Here is a 15,836-nt window from a genome sequence, read left to right on the forward strand (position 1 = left end):
TATTGTAGGAATATGGCCTCTTCGTGCCAAATCCACCCAGAACTCACAACCTTTTTGTGGACATGCAACATAATTTTCCAAATGACATATTTTATCAGGGACAGTTGAAATGTAACTAAGACTCTTCTGTACATTGCTTTATTAAAAAAAAGTTGTATTGGGTTTGAGAAACATAAACATACAATCTTCTTATATAAACACCAGCAGAAAAACATTGTTGAGACATATGCATATTCCTTGAACTCTGGGTACAAAAAACGAGAAGCATTAAACCATGAAACTGAACTGCAGAGATGTGGACAGAGTGTGCACATCTTTAAAGGTGGTCACTTGTCCAAGTTGTCATAAAAATGTGGCATTTTGAGCACTGTCAGAATTACTCCTCATGTGCACATCTGAGACGGGGGTTTATATTGTAATAATAATGTGTTAACCTAAGAATATGAAGTGGGTCCCTCTGAAGCATTTCCTACACGCGAAGGCCAACTGCCTGTCACCTCAGAAACAAAGAATTGAGGGTTTAAATATGAAGGTTTTGCCCTGGCTGGTGTGGCTCAGTAGATTGTGCTCCTGCCTGTGGGCCAGGGGGTCGCTGGCTCAATTCCCAGTCAGGGCACATGCCTGGGTTGCGGGCCAGGCCCCCAGAAGGGGGTATATAATAGGTAACCACACTGGTATTTCTCTCCCTCTCTTTCTCCCTCCATTCCCCCCTGTCTAAAAACAAAAAAAAATCTTTTAAAAAAATGTGAAGGTTTCGAACTACAAAATTGGACAATGGGGATAGCAACAGCACCAAACCTAAGTACCACAAGGTCTCTAAGACCTATTCCACAAGACAGAAGCAGCAGCTCCCAATGATCAAAGTTTTACCAATTTAAGGATTAAAAGCAGCAGCAGCAACAACAACAACAACAACAACAAAGAATAGCACCCTGGCTGGTGTGGCTCAGTAGACTGAGGGTCAGCCTGTGAACCAGAGGGTTGATGGTTTGATTCCCAATCAGGGCACATGCCTGGATTGCGTGCCAGGTCACTGATTGGGGGTGTGCAAAAGGCAACCGATCAATGTTTCTCTCCCCCTCTGTCTCCCTCCTTTCTCCTCTCTCTAAAAAAAATAAAAATAAATTTAAAAAGACTAGCAGCTACAGTGTAGCTCATCAAAACATCATCTCAATGAAAATCTGAGTCCCTAAGAGTCTCAAAAAGGGGTGGAGGACATAAAACCTCAACTGTCTCTTCTTGAGGTGCCTATTAAAACAGCTTCTTCAAAAACTGGTAATTAAAACCAAAAAATTAAGCATTTATTCTACTTTTTAGAGTAATCAAAATAGATCTAGTTCTACTTAGTTCTTCATTACAAAAAAATACAAACTAATACATATAGAAGGATTTTCAAAATTAAGAAACATCATTTTGCAAAACCAATGAAACTGATGATTCAGGCAAAGGTAATTAATGAGGTTAAAACCATTAGGTAAAGACTTCCAGCCAAGATGGAGGCGTAAGTAGACACACTGTGCCTCCTCACACAATGAAAATAAGGTCAGCAACAATTTAGAAAGAAGATAACAACCAGATCTGACAGAAAATTGAACTGTATGGAAGTCGGACAACCAAGGAGTTAAAATATACACATTCATCCAGACGGATAGGAAGGGAGTGGTCAGGCAGCTGGGCAGAGAGTGGTCGAGGCACAAAGAGCAGTGGCACTGGGTGCATAAGGCATCCCAGGCCCAAGATGGCAGCAGGTGGACACTGGGCACGTAGGTGGCTGGCAGACCCAGCAAGGTGGTGACTGTGAAGTGAGGCACTGCCTGTCCAGGCGATCCCACATTCACGTGCAGATAAACCAGGCGAAACTGGGGAGTGAGACAAACCACACAACCCAGGGTCCCAGCTTGGGGAAATAAAGCCTCAAAACATGGATTGAAAACATCTGTGGGGGTTGAAGCGCAGGGAGAGACTCCCGGCCTCACAGGAGAGTTCACTGGAGAGACCCACAGAGTCCTAGAATGTGCACAAGCCCACCCACACAGGAATTAGCACCAGAAAGGCCCGGTTTGCTTGGAGAAAGCAGCAGCGGAAGGGACTGAAATCTGACAGAGAGAGGAGCAAGTGCCACTGTTCCTTCTTGGACCCCTGCCCCCACATACAGCATCACAACCTAGTGACTGGGCTGCCCCACCCTGGTAACACCTAAAGCTCCGCCCCTCATACATAACAGGCATGACCAGACCCCCACCCCCACCAAAAATGGCTCGAACAGAAGATCAGATCAAAGCTCCACAGCAAATACAACTAAGCGACCAAGAGATAGCCAACCCATCAGATGCACAGTTCAAAGCACTGGTGATCAGGGTGCTCACAGAATTGGTTGAATTTGGTCGTAAATTAGATGAAAAAAATTGAGGCTACGATAAATGAAATGAAGGAAAATGCACAGGGAAACAATAGTGATGGGAAGAAAACTGGGACTCAAATCAATAGAGTGGACCAGAAGGAAGAAAGAAACAACCAAACAAAAGAATGGAGAAATAAGAATTCAAAAAAAAAATGAGGAGAAGCTTAGGAACCTCCAGGGCATCTTTAAATGTTCCAAAATCCGAATTATAGAGGTACCAGAAGGGGAAGAGGAAGAGCAACAAGTGGAAAAGTTATTTGAACAAATAATAAAGGAGAACTTCCCCATTCTGGCAAAGGAAATAGACTTCCAGGAAGTCCAGGAAGCTCAGAGAGTCCCAAAGAAGCTGGACCCAAGTAAGAACACACCAAGGCACATCATAATTACATTAGCCAAGGTAAAAATGAGAGAGAGAATCCTAGAAGCAGCAAGAGAGAAGGAGACAGTTACCTACAAAAGAGTTCCCATTAGACTGTCAGCTGAGTTCTCAAAAGAGACCTTGCAGGCAAGAAGGGGCTGGAAAGAAGGATTCCAAGTCATGAAAGGCAAGGACCTACATCCAAGATTGCTCTATCCAGCAAAGCTTTCATTTAGAATGGAAGGGCAGATAAAGTGCTTCTCAGATAAGGTCAAGTTAAAGGAGTTCATCATCACCAAGCCCTTATTTTATGAAATGTTAAAGGGACTTATCTAAGAAAAAGAAGATAAAAAACATGTATAGTAAAATGATAGTAAATTCACAATTATCAACAACCACACCTAAAATACAAAAACAAAAACAAACTAAGCAAACTAGAACAGGAACAGAACCACAGAAATGGAGATCACATGGAGGGTTAGCCACAAGGGAGTGGGAGGAGGAGAGAGGGGGCAAAGGTGTGGAGGACATCGGCCAGCAGTATCCATCTCGGCTGCGGGTGTTCGTCAACATGCGAGGAAAACATACACAGAGACAACCAGGTCCTGTGGGGGAATAGGAACAGCAGGGCCACTCCTCACGTGGGGAGTGCGCCTTGGCCACCCTCTCTCCTGGAGGGCGCCATGGCCACCCTCTCTCCTGGAGGGCGCCATGGCCACCCTCCCTGGTGGGGAGAGCTCGCCTAACCCCTCCGGAGAGGCTTTTCATCGGTTTCGTTTGAATAAGAATTCAGGTAAAAGCTCATTACTCATTGCTAGGAAGTAAGGATCAAATAATAGATAACAAGGAACTCTGAGGGTCTATTTTGAGTCAGGGTCAAAGAGCTGTAAGACTTCAAGGAACAAACTAACTTCCTCCTTGGACCCTTCTCATTCAACTGAGAGTATTTTAAACAAAGCAGGTTTCACAGGATCTTACATATTCTTTCTTAGGCCTGATCACCTGGGGAACCCGCCCTGTTCAGCACAGAGCTGCACCACCCTCTCATTGTTTCAGGCTTAGGTGGAGCAAGGGAACTAAGGCAACCAAGAGATAAGGAGATTTTCTCCCAGACGATGAGGACTAAGGCTATGTCAAAGCTGAGGAGCGAGGGTCCATCACCCCCTTTTGCTGTAGCCCCCAAAGTCCTTTCTTGGGGGCCTACCACGTGATCGTGCCTGTCTTAGGTCATTCCCCCCTTGGGGAACCTTACCCATCATTGGCTAACTGACCAAGCTTTGGGGTTCAGTTATGAATGAAGCAGCAGAAGCAGCGCTCCTGCCAGGGAGATACACTTTTGTCTCCTTGCTGGCTTACGGTCCAAGGCCACTCCCTCAGCTACCAGGCAGGGCAGTTCCCAGCACAAAGGTACAGAGAATAAGTAGCATATATGGTAGGTAGAAAATAGACAGGGGAGGGCAAGAATAGTATGGGAAATGTAGAAGCTAAAGAATTCATGACACATGGATATGAACTAAAGGGGGGGAATATGGGTGGGAGAGGGTGTCCAGGTTGGAGGGGAGTGAAGGGGGGGAATGGGACAACTGTAATAGCATAATCAATAAAACGTATTTAAAAATATAAATAAATAAAAAGAACAAACAAAACCATTAGGTGAGTGGGGATGTTGATTTGTAAATTGCCAAAGTAACACTATTCAGGTCACTCACAAGCTGCAAGGAGAACCGAACTACACAATGGAGATCAACCCCCATCATCTTAATCCAATGCACAATCGTAGCACTACCAACAGTGGTCCAGATATGATTTCTAATGGGATAAACTATGAAATTCTGGCATAATCTCTGTTTGGCATTCAAGCAAAAATTACTTCACACTTGGATCCATCCCACTATTGGATATGATTTCCAGTTTACAGGAACTATAGGAGATAGATGAATAAATGACATCACCAGGAATCAATCAACTCATCCAAAAGAAAGTAGTTCTACAGAACTGGCTCAGGTTTCCAATAAGTCAGTGTTATTATTACTTTAAACAAAAAAGGAAAGGCTAGGAACTGTGCTAGATTAAAAGAGATTTAGGGAAAATAATCAGATATGATGTCTTATATAACATTATTGGCCAATGTTACCCCCCAAAATTTAATTAAATAAATACATCAGATACAATGTACATGCCACATTGTATATAAGTTTAAATAAACCAGTTGAGACAAGATACTTGGGAATGAATAGAGAAATATGAATGTAGTAAAATTAAATGAGATCAAATTTACTTAAATGAAATGTTAATATTAAAAAAGCAGGTATCACCGTGGCTGGTGTAGCTCAGTGGATTGAGCATGGACTGAGAACCAAAGGGTCGCCAGTTCGATTTCCAGTGAGAGCAGCATGCCTGGGTTGTGGGCCAGGTCCCTGGGGTGGGGGGCAGGGTTCGTGGGAGGCAACCACACATTGATGTTTCTCTCCCTCTCTTTCTCCTTCCCTTCCCCCTCTCTAAAAATAAATAAATTAAAAAGAAAAAAATAAGCAGGTATCACCCTGGCTGGTGTGGATCAGTGGACTGAGTGCCAGCCTGTAGAGCAAGGGGTTGCTGGTTCAGTTCCCAGTCAGGGCACATGCCTGGGTTGCAGGACAGGTCCCCAGTTGGGAGTGTGTGAGAGGCAACCACACACTGATGTTTCCTTCTCTTTCTCCCTCTTTTCCCCTCTATCTAAAAATAAATAAATAAAATCTTTTTAAAAAAGCAGTTATAGAAAAATATAAATAGTATGATTTCATGGTGGTTAAAAAACAGACATGGCCCTTTCCAGCGGTGACGACCTCCCTGAAACAACATGCCTCTCCAGAAGAGGAGAAGAGGAAACAGAAGCAGCAGCACCTGGTATAGCACCCCAGTTCCCACTTCATGGATGTGAAATGCCCAGGATGCTATAAAATCACCACCGTCTTTAGCCATGCACAAACAGTAGTTTTGTATGTTGGCTGCTCCACTGTTCTCCGTCAGCCTACAGCAGGGAAAGAAAGGCTTAACGGAATCAACATGAGTGGGGAACCATCCCAGTAAACACACTTTGGATTAAAACACACACACACACACACACACACACACACTAGATATGCAGAGAAAACTTCCAAAAGAATATTAACACTAAGAATAAGAACACTAAGATATTAACAATTATACAATAATGCCTGGGTAATAGGAAATTATTTTTAAAGATTTTATTTATTTTTAGAGAGTGGTAGAGAGGGAGAAAGAGAGGGAGAAAAATGTCAAGGTGTGGTTGCCTCTTGTGCACCCCCTACTGGGGACCTGGCCAGTAACCCAGGCATGCAGCCTAGACAGGGAATAGAATTGGGGACCCTTTGGTTCTCAAGCTAGCATTCAATCCACTGAGCCACACCAGCCAGGGCTCAATCAATAATTCTGTAAAATACCAGCATGTAGTTATCAAATATGTACATAAGATTTTAAAAAGTGAAAAAAAAAAAAGAAGGAAAAAGAAACGGTTTGTGATAACAAAAAAAAAAAAAAAATCCATTCCAGTACCCACCCCACTCCCCCCAGTCCCCAGTCTCCCTTCCCAGAGGCAAGTACCCTCACATTGTCTAGGTATTTCCTCCAGTACTGATCTCAATTTTTCTAAGCCATATGCTTATATGACTATTTCTTGGTTATCAAATTTTGTGATTTATTGGATTTCTGCCATGCTACTTAATCAGAAGACTAAACTCTTCCATCCGTATTTCATTTCCCCTCTCATCTATGCAACATAACTGTTACTGATATATTTTGTGTTTGTATCAAAATGGTCATTGAAATTTCAGAAGGAAGTAAGATCTAAGAAGTTTTAGCCAAAGAAAAGCTCACAGCCAAGAACTAAATGTTTTGAATTTTAGTTTTAGAGGTGGAAGGGTAGTTAATGAAGAAGATAAAGAAAGAGGAGGAAACAAGTAGAAAATAGAGACCAAGTATTATGTTTGGGGGCTACAGGAAGAGAAGAAGGAAGTGACTTATTTGATCTATTTTCTTGAGTATTAGTAGTAAAAGGAATGGCTCCACTTTTCTTTGAGTGGAAACATGAGAACCTCAGATAGGAAGGGCTGGGGTGGGGAATTCAATTTCCAAAGCATCTCCTTATTCTTTGTAGTAGGAAATAAAGAGAATGCAGAAACTGGGTATCCAAACAAAATATGGCCTGAATGTAATCCATTCCATGGTTATAAAATAAATAATCTGGATTTCTGGCCAAGATGGCGGCGTACGTAGACACACTGTGCCTCCTCGCACAACCAAAAGGACAACAATTTAAAAACAAAAAACAACCAGAACTGATAGAAAGTCGAACTGTATGGAAGTTCAACAACCAAGGAGTTAAAGACACATTTATCCAGACAGGTAGGAGGGGTGGAGCTGGGTAGCCAGGGCAGAGAGGGCTGAGGGCAAAGTGGTGGCTGGTGGACCCAGAGAGGTGGCAGATTGTGGAGGGGCGCAGTGCGCAAGGTGGCTGGCTGACCAGGCGGTCCCACATTCACGCACAGATAAACCAGGCGAAACTGGGGAGTGAAACAGACTGCACAACCCAGGGCCCCAGCGCTAGGAAATAAGGCCTCAAAACATTGATTGAAAACACCTGTGGGAGTTGAGATGCCAGGAGAAACTCCTAGCCTACAGCAGAGTTCATTGGAGAGACCCACAGGGTCCTAGAATGTATACAAACCCATTCAAGAAAGAAACATCCTATCAGAAAAGAATGAAGAAACAAGAATTCAAAAAAAAATGAGGAGAGGCTTAGGAACCTCTAGGACATCTTGAAATGTTCCAACATCTGAATTATAGGGGTGCCAGAAAGAGAAGAGGAAGAGCAACAAGTGGAAAAGTTATTTGAACAAATAATGAAGGAGAACTTCCCCAATCTGGCAAAGGAAATAGACTTCCAGGAAGTCCAAAAAGCTCAGAGAGTCCCAAAGAAGTTGGACCCAAGTGTAACAGGGTGCAGCCGGGGGGGGGGGGGGCGGGCGGCAAACAGGGATTTGGAATGGGGTCCAGAACTTAAGGTGTCCAGGAAATATTAGAAAGTATATAGGATGTCTTCACCCCTTCCCCTCACAGGTGTGAGTTGGGGTAAGGGACACATGGAGCAGGGCCATAGAGAGCTGTTTTGCATAGCAACAACTTTGCAGCTAACCTCAGGCATGGTCATTTAACATATCTATAACCTTTAACTGGTTGCACAGATATGTTAAATAGCTGTGGGCATGCTTTGAGCCAGGGGGATGGAAGTGACTTCCACCGAAGACTTAACTAGGAGGCAACTCTCCCTGGTTACAGCACCTACATGAGAGCTTGGAGATGACTGACTCCAGGTCATAGGGCCACACCTGCCCAGACTCACTATGGCAGCCTCCCAGTACAGCTGGAAGGATATGGGAGTGCTAACAAGTGTAGCCAATTGTGGGAAGAGTTGGAAATGGGGCTGCAGAGGAAGATTGGAGTGGGGATTCAAACCCAGACTTAGCAGCCATATGGAGGGAGAACCATGCAGCTTTGGCCAGGGTGGGGACCACCTCACAGCTTTGCTGAGAGAGAACCATACAATTTTGGACAGAGTGGGGACCCCAGCAGCCATATGAGGCTGAATCACCATGTGGCTTTGGCAGAGTGGTGATCCCCCACCCTGCAGCTTTGGCGGGGAGAGAACCATGTGCCTTTGGCCACAGTGAGGACCCCATGGCTTTGGGGTGCTCCCTTTGGCCACGTGGCTTAAGGAGGAGAGACTTTGCCTGGAGGAAAAGGGGTGCAAGGACTTTTGTTGGTGGGCCATGAGAAGGTGCCACACGGCTTTGGATTAATTGGAGATCCAGACAGCGACACAGCTGATGGTGCCAGGAGCCTGAATCACAGACTGCAAGTTTTCCTGAGATACAGTACCCCAGATAAGGGCAGAGGGAGAAGGAAGGACTGTGTGTGTCTGTGGGTATCTTAAAAGACTTTAATATTTTAATGACATTAGGTCACTACTTTAAGTCTATGTAGCTTTAAGTAAATTTACATTTCCTTTCCTTTACACAAAGCTCTGGCATTGAGAGACATCTTTCCTCTGGCAGTGGGCAGTGTGAACCTAGTGGAGTACTTTCCATAATAGTATATGGTGTCCCCCTTGGACCTGTTCTGTAACACAAGGAGGAACACACCAAGGCACATCATAATCACATTACCCAAGATTAAAGATAAGGGGAGAATATTAAAAGTAGCAAGACAAAAGGAGAGAGTTATCTACAAAGGAGTGCCCATAAGACTATCAGCTGACTTTTCAAAAGAAACCTTACTGGCAAGAAGGGGCTGGAAAGAAGGATTCCAAGTCATGAAAGGCAAGGACCTACATCCAAGATTGCTCTATCCAGCAAAGCTTTCATTTAGAATGGAAGGGCAGATAAAGTGCTTCTCAGATAAGTTCAAGTTAAAGGAGTTCATCATCACCAAGCCCTTATTTTATGAAATGTTAAAGGGACTTACCTAAAAAAAAGAAGATAAAAAACATGTATAGTAAAATGACAGTAAATTCACAATTATCAACAACCACACCTAAAACAAAAACAAAAACAAAGCAAACAACTAGAACACAAACAGAACCACAGAAAGCAAACAACTAGAACAACTAGAAAAGAACCACAGAAATGGAGATTACATGGAGGGTTATGAACAGGGGAGGGAGAAAGAGAGGAAAAAGGTACAGAGAATAAGTAGCATAGATGGTAGGCAGAAAACAGAAAGGGGGAGGGTAAGAATAGTATGGGAAATGTAAAAACCAAAGAATTTATATGTATGACGCTTGGATGTGAACTAAAGGGTGGTAGGGGGTGTGCAGGGTGGAAGGGAGTGAAGTGGGGAAAATGGAGTAACAGTAATAGCATAATCAATAAAATATATTTAAAAAGGGGGAGAAAAAATGGGACAAGATAATAGTATAATCAATAAAATATACTTAAAATAAAAAAATAATCTCATTGGTGATTTCTAGGTGTTCTGCCCCTCAGCTTTAAATTAATCCAAGGACTGACTTTATTCATTACTTCCCATTTTGCAAGGGATAAAGATGAAATCTGACAAATACTGTTTTAGCCATTCAATAGAAGATGTAAGGTATACACACATATGTGAAACATGGGTGATCATCTACTATTTATGATAACCAAACATTGTAACACAATACACTTAGTTTACACTTTCTTATAAATTAAAGTCTTTGGGCTAAAGCACCTGAAATCTCTAAATATATTCCCTAAATGATAAATGAGAATTTAAATTACTGCTATAATTTCTAGTACAGATACAACATTGATATTAACATATAACACTCCATTCAACAACATTAAGAGGCTTAAGAAAAAAATCCTCACATTTCCAGGGTCTAAAATTAATGAATCAATCAATCAAGCAAGCAAGCAATTAAAATGTAGTACAGATTAGTAACTTTTAAAGAACCCCTCTATCCTGAGTGTGAAGCTGGCTTTTGGTGTTGCTTTTGCAACTGCCAATAGCCATCAATGATCATTCTTCTCTTCCTTCAGAAAAGATTACAACACACAGTGGTTGTAAGAGGGAGACAGCACAGTCTGGGTAGTAATAAATAAATACATACAGACATAAATAAATGAACCCCTAAAAATAATAAAAACTCAATGAAAATAATAGACAAGAGTCTCAGGAAATAAAATTCCTTTTCAAAACATACAAATGGTAAGCTGTTCTCCAAAGAAACATGCAAATGAATGTTCCACTGACATGCCTTTCTTCTGTATCAGGTTGGTAAAAATCAAAAAGTTCGATAACACACTGTGTTGGAAGAGGTATGAAAAAACAGGCATTCAAACACTGCTAATAGTAGATATGTAAACTAGTACATCAAAGAAGAGCAACTGGGCAGCTACCTACCCTGATGAAAAAAGAGACACCTTTTAAACTAGACATTCCAATTCTGAGTTCATTTTGTAAGTATACCTTCACTCAGGCAAATTGATATATGTACAAATTATGCATATTTTATTGTATGTCCCCCGAGATCAGAATTGGCTCCACAAGGCAGGAAACCCCCTGCTTTATACATTGTTATCCTAAGTGCAAAGAACAGTGCCTGGCATAAAGCAGGTGCTCCATAGTTGGTCAACAGAATGAGTGAAAGCTTAGTTTAAACATCCATCAATAAGGGAACACTCTGCAACTGTAAGGGGGAAAAAAAGGAGGTTCTCTGTGCACCAATCAAGAATGTGCTCCACTATATAACGTTCAGGGAAAATGCAATGGGCTTGGGGTAGTACAGATGTGTAGAAATTGATTACACTGAGTGCCTCTGGGCTTAGGAAGAACTAGGAGACTAGAGGACAGGTGTCAAAATCTTTTCACTATATGCTTTTTTATGTTTTGAACTTTGAACCATGTGAATGTTATTACCTATTCAAAAAAATAAATTTTAGAAAGAGATGAGACCTGCTGTAAATTACAGTGGTTGTAAAATGAGGCAGACTCTTAGATACACTTGAAGTTAGCAAGTTGAAAATGTGAGGCAAATACCGAAGTCATAATTCTTAAGTGAGATGTGACTTGTACCTTAGAATTAATTGTTTTCCAAAACAAAAGTAAAAAGTGAGTGGAACAAAATTTCTGTAATAATTTATATTATTCTGTGAAGTCTATATAGTTGCTACTTGGATAACAGACCATCATCTAGACTCTAGAGGGAGAAACTGAATTTGAAAACTAGACAATAATTGATGCTCAGTTCTGGCTCTTAAATGTTCGAACACAACTGTTGATGCCTTGAACTTATCAAGTGGAGTTTCTAGGCAGCAAATAGTATAATCTGGTTCTTTGCAATTGTGTGTTTTCTTATCTACCAGGGCTCATACATTTAATTTCCCAAAAACTATCACCTGCTTTAAAGTGGCAAAATAATTCATTTAAATGTTAAGCTCCCAATACAATGGTGTCAGCTCCTAATGCTAAGGATAGCCTCTGCATGTATAGTCATAAATGTGTACTAAAGTTTTACACACCAGTTTTCCATTGGAATTAGGCTTTTATCACTCCAAAGCAGTAGCAGGGTGTTTTGTTTTCGTGAGGGAGGTGCCAAAAATGTAAAAAGTGGATTAAAAAATATCAGTAAAATATTGGCATCCTGGATGGTGTGGCTCAGTGGATTCAGTGCCAGCCTGTGAACTGTAAGGTCCCCAGTTCAATTCCTGGTCAGGGTACATGCCTAGGTTTCGGGCCAGGTCCACAGTTAGGGACAATGCAAGAGGTAACCATCGATGTTTCTCTCACACATAAGGTTTCTCTTCCTCTCTTTCTCCCTCTCTTCCCATCTCTCTAAAAATAAATAAAATCTTAAAAAAAATAAAAAATTAAATTAAATATCGGGAACATGCATTAAAAAGTACCTGGGGAAGACAAATGATCTTGATGGGTAAGCTGACATTAAACTAGTAATCCAAATAAAAAAAGATCTCAATACAGTTTTGAAAAAGCTTAACCAGTCAGCTCCTTTTTTGAAAGATGGCCACCCATTATATTAAGATAGTAATGATAGATTTATATGGCAAGCATATTCTGGATTTCATGTTGGATTCATTTATGTCCAGTTTTTCCTTCCATTATGTGCGGAAAATATTCTAGTTTACAACAGCAAGGACTCGTCACAATAAGATTAGCACTAAAAAATAGAAATATAAGAATAAATAATATAAAATAGATAATCATCCATCTTTTAGCCTTGTCATGGCAACCTGGGCCAGTAATCTTTGAAGACGGTTTCCTGACTTGCTAGTTCTGAAAAAAAAAAAGCAGTTTTCTAGCAAAAGAGAAGCCGAAGGTCAGGCCCTTCCTTTTCCCTCTTTCCTGGCCTCAAGAAGATTAACACTTCAGAAGCAAAGAGGGTAAGAGTGCCTACTTAACAAGGCCACTCAGTCCACAATGGCAGGTGGCCAGCCCAGCCCTTCCCTCCCTCTCCCGGCATTTTAGCCGAGCAGGTCAGGAATATGAGGCTTCATGGGCTAATCTTACTATCAACGATGCCATTCCTCACCCACCATCAGATGGAGTATATATGCTTTTTTTCCTCAACAAATTTTACAATTAAAATATTGCTCTGGCTGGTGTGGCTCACTGGATTCAGTGCCACAAATCAAAACTGCAAACAAAAAGATTACCGGTTCGATTCCCAGGCAGGGCACGTGCCTGGGTTGCAGGCCAGGTCCCCAGTTGGGGAGTGTGAGAGGCAACCAATCGGTGTATCGCTCACATATTGATGTTTCTCTACCTCTCTTTCTCCCTCCCTTCCCCTCTCTCCAGGAAAAAAAAAAAAATCTTGCAAGGCTAAGTAGCTCAGTTGGTTAGAACATTGTCCTGATAAGCCAAGGTTACAAGTTGGATCCACAGTCAGGACACATACAAGATCAACCAATGAATGCATGAAGAAGAAGAACAACAATCTCTCCTTCTCTCTGTCTCTCTCTCCACCCCTCTAAAAATCAATCAATAAATTAAAAAATTTAAAAATAAAATCTTTTTATATCAACTCTTGGTTATCTATGATGATGCAAGTGAGCCCAAATATAAATACCAGTAAGCATATCAACTCAGAGGAAAATCTACCTATGCTTTGGTCAGTTACTGTGACAAGTATCTCACCTAAAATTATTCACACAACCTTGTCTGTTAAATGTTTATCCTCCATCTAAGTAATTAATCCTTTTCACCTGAACTCAAAGCTTCCTAATGGAAACACTCTAAAAAAGTGTTCACTTATCACCTGTTGAGTGATAAGCCAATCAATGCTCCTAGCTGACAGACTGATTCTGGTACTGGGAGGACAAAAGCAGCAATTTCAACCTAGGAAGGGAAACAAAGTCTAAATACCAGAGAACCACCCTAAAATAACTTGTTCAAGATAGTTTACTTCCGACTATAAGTGCAAAGGCAATGCAGGTGAGTGGTTTTTAGCAGATCCTCGAAGTAGTCTACATTTCTCAAAAAATTAAAATTCACTAATCTAAAACAAAGTGTCTAGGATTCCTACCTCCTCACTTTATCCCAATATATACAACAGGAAGAGTTTCAGGACATTTAGGAAGAGGTTCAGTCCAGATTAGAGCTTTCGCTGAGCTGAACAAAAGACTTGGAGGTAGGAAAGCACTTATTCTCGGATACATCTACTTCCACAAAGCCAAAGAAGGTGAGGGGAGGAAAATGGCCAATTGGCACTGGCCATTCCCAAGTGAAAGAAAAAATCTTATCCTGTTTGGGTGGAGATGCCCTCCCTCTCTTCTGCTAACTTAGAGTGCCACAAGTCTGGGGGACGGCAAAGCAACAAGAAGGTAAGAAGTTTTACATTACGGTCATTAGAAGCTGAAGAATTATTACAAATTTCTCTTAGCCTTGAATACCGCTACACAGACGTTTATATCAAATACTCTCTAAACCACAAAAAACTAGAAGAAATGGATGTAAAATGAGCCAGAGGGGCTACTTCACATTGCCATATTTTAAATCTATGCAGAATGGAGCTATGCATAAAAAGCAAGGAGGCGGGAGGATGACCACTAATCACTACAGACGACAAGTCAACAAGGAATGAATTTTTACAGAACACGAAAATTATATTCATACTAATTCTAACATCATCACTGGCAGAAAAAAAACCCATTTATCTGCTATTAATGTATTTACATCTAGAAATATTAAGTGGAAAAGAAACAAGATTTTGCCATGAGACAGGCAAGGGCTTTAATCCTTGTTCTTCCTTGTGAGACCTTAGGCAAATAAGCCTCAATTTTTCCTTATCTGGGAAGGGATGTTAACACCTGACATAGGTTGTTGCAAAGTTCATATGACATATATAAAGAATTTAGCACTGTCTGTGGCACAAAAAAAAAGGACTAGTGTTTATCCTTATCACATGGCAATAGAAAAAGTTAACAGTACCAACCTTCTTTCTCTATCCCTCCAAAAGTCATCTGGCATACTCTGTAACTGGGAAGGTTGTATCAGTACCCACAGTAAGAAAGGGTTAAGTAAATCATTATCCCTTCCTATGATCTACACCTATTAAAGAGCCCTCCTGAAAGTTACTGACAATGGAAAGGCTACCCAGGTGTATTGTTAAGAAAAAAAAAAAAAAAAGCAAGCTGAACAATAGATAAAATATAATAAAGTCCAATTTATCTGGCAATATATTATTAACAGAAATTATCCCTGAAAAGGACAATGGCACTGAAGGTATGTTTATATATTTTGTACTGTTTGCATCTTTTTAAATTTAATCTTTATTGTATTTTTTCCATTACCATTTAGTCCCTTTATGCATCTTCTATAATTATAAACACTACGTATATAATTAAAAATAACAAAAGGAAAAAGGTATTACTTGTGTAATTAAAGTGAAAACTACTCATAAAGCACTTTTCTATAATATCAGATACTGATTTAACCTTCCTATCAAAAACTTTTTTTCCTGAAATGGCTCATGGCCTGACAGTCTTGAAAATCCCACAAACAGACTTATTTTTGGTTCCATCTGCTGGCCAATCTAACACAGTCAAGGCAAAGCTGGGAATGGCTGCTTTAACTACGACAGTGGCTAGGGGGTGAAGGCATGGAGTGCTGGTGTGTAGAGGGGAGAAGGTGGTAGAAGAAATGATGAGAATGAAAAAGCTCAAGGTGTGAAGAGCAGCATTCTCTATTTTGAACTGTACTCCTGAGGTTATAAAATGGTCTTTGCCCATACTGGTAGGCACTTACTGTGCCTCAACCATCTATATGCAATACAGCCAACCCCTCTATGACTGTCAGGTAGATGATAAGTAAAGATATCATTTATGTAATTTCATTTTGCAGGCTTTTAACCTGTTCAGGGTTACTAAATTACTCTGACAAATAATTCTTAATATTGAATTAGATCACCTACGATGAATTCCAAAACTACTTTTCTCATCTCATTTAATTTTACCAGACATTTCAAAAGGGCTAACACATTCATAAACACTTCCATAAAAACTTGTATACCTCCTTCAAAAA

The 15,836-nt window shown here is 40.9% G+C and overlaps 1 protein-coding gene and 1 pseudogene across 2 annotated transcripts in view; one reads left to right on the forward strand and one right to left on the reverse strand.

Moving 5' to 3' along the window:
- RNF38 (ring finger protein 38) overlaps positions 1-15,836 on the reverse strand; it is a 120,474-nt gene that overhangs the window by 71,097 nt on the left and 33,541 nt on the right. The window lies entirely within an intron of this gene.
- On the forward strand, positions 10,261-10,345 carry LOC123820333 (annotated as a pseudogene).

This window comes from Phyllostomus hastatus, unplaced genomic scaffold, assembly GCF_019186645.2.
Source record: "Phyllostomus hastatus isolate PE091 unplaced genomic scaffold, TTU_PhHast_1.1 phas_contig_34, whole genome shotgun sequence".
In the NCBI taxonomy this organism is placed as follows: domain Eukaryota; kingdom Metazoa; phylum Chordata; class Mammalia; order Chiroptera; family Phyllostomidae; genus Phyllostomus; species Phyllostomus hastatus.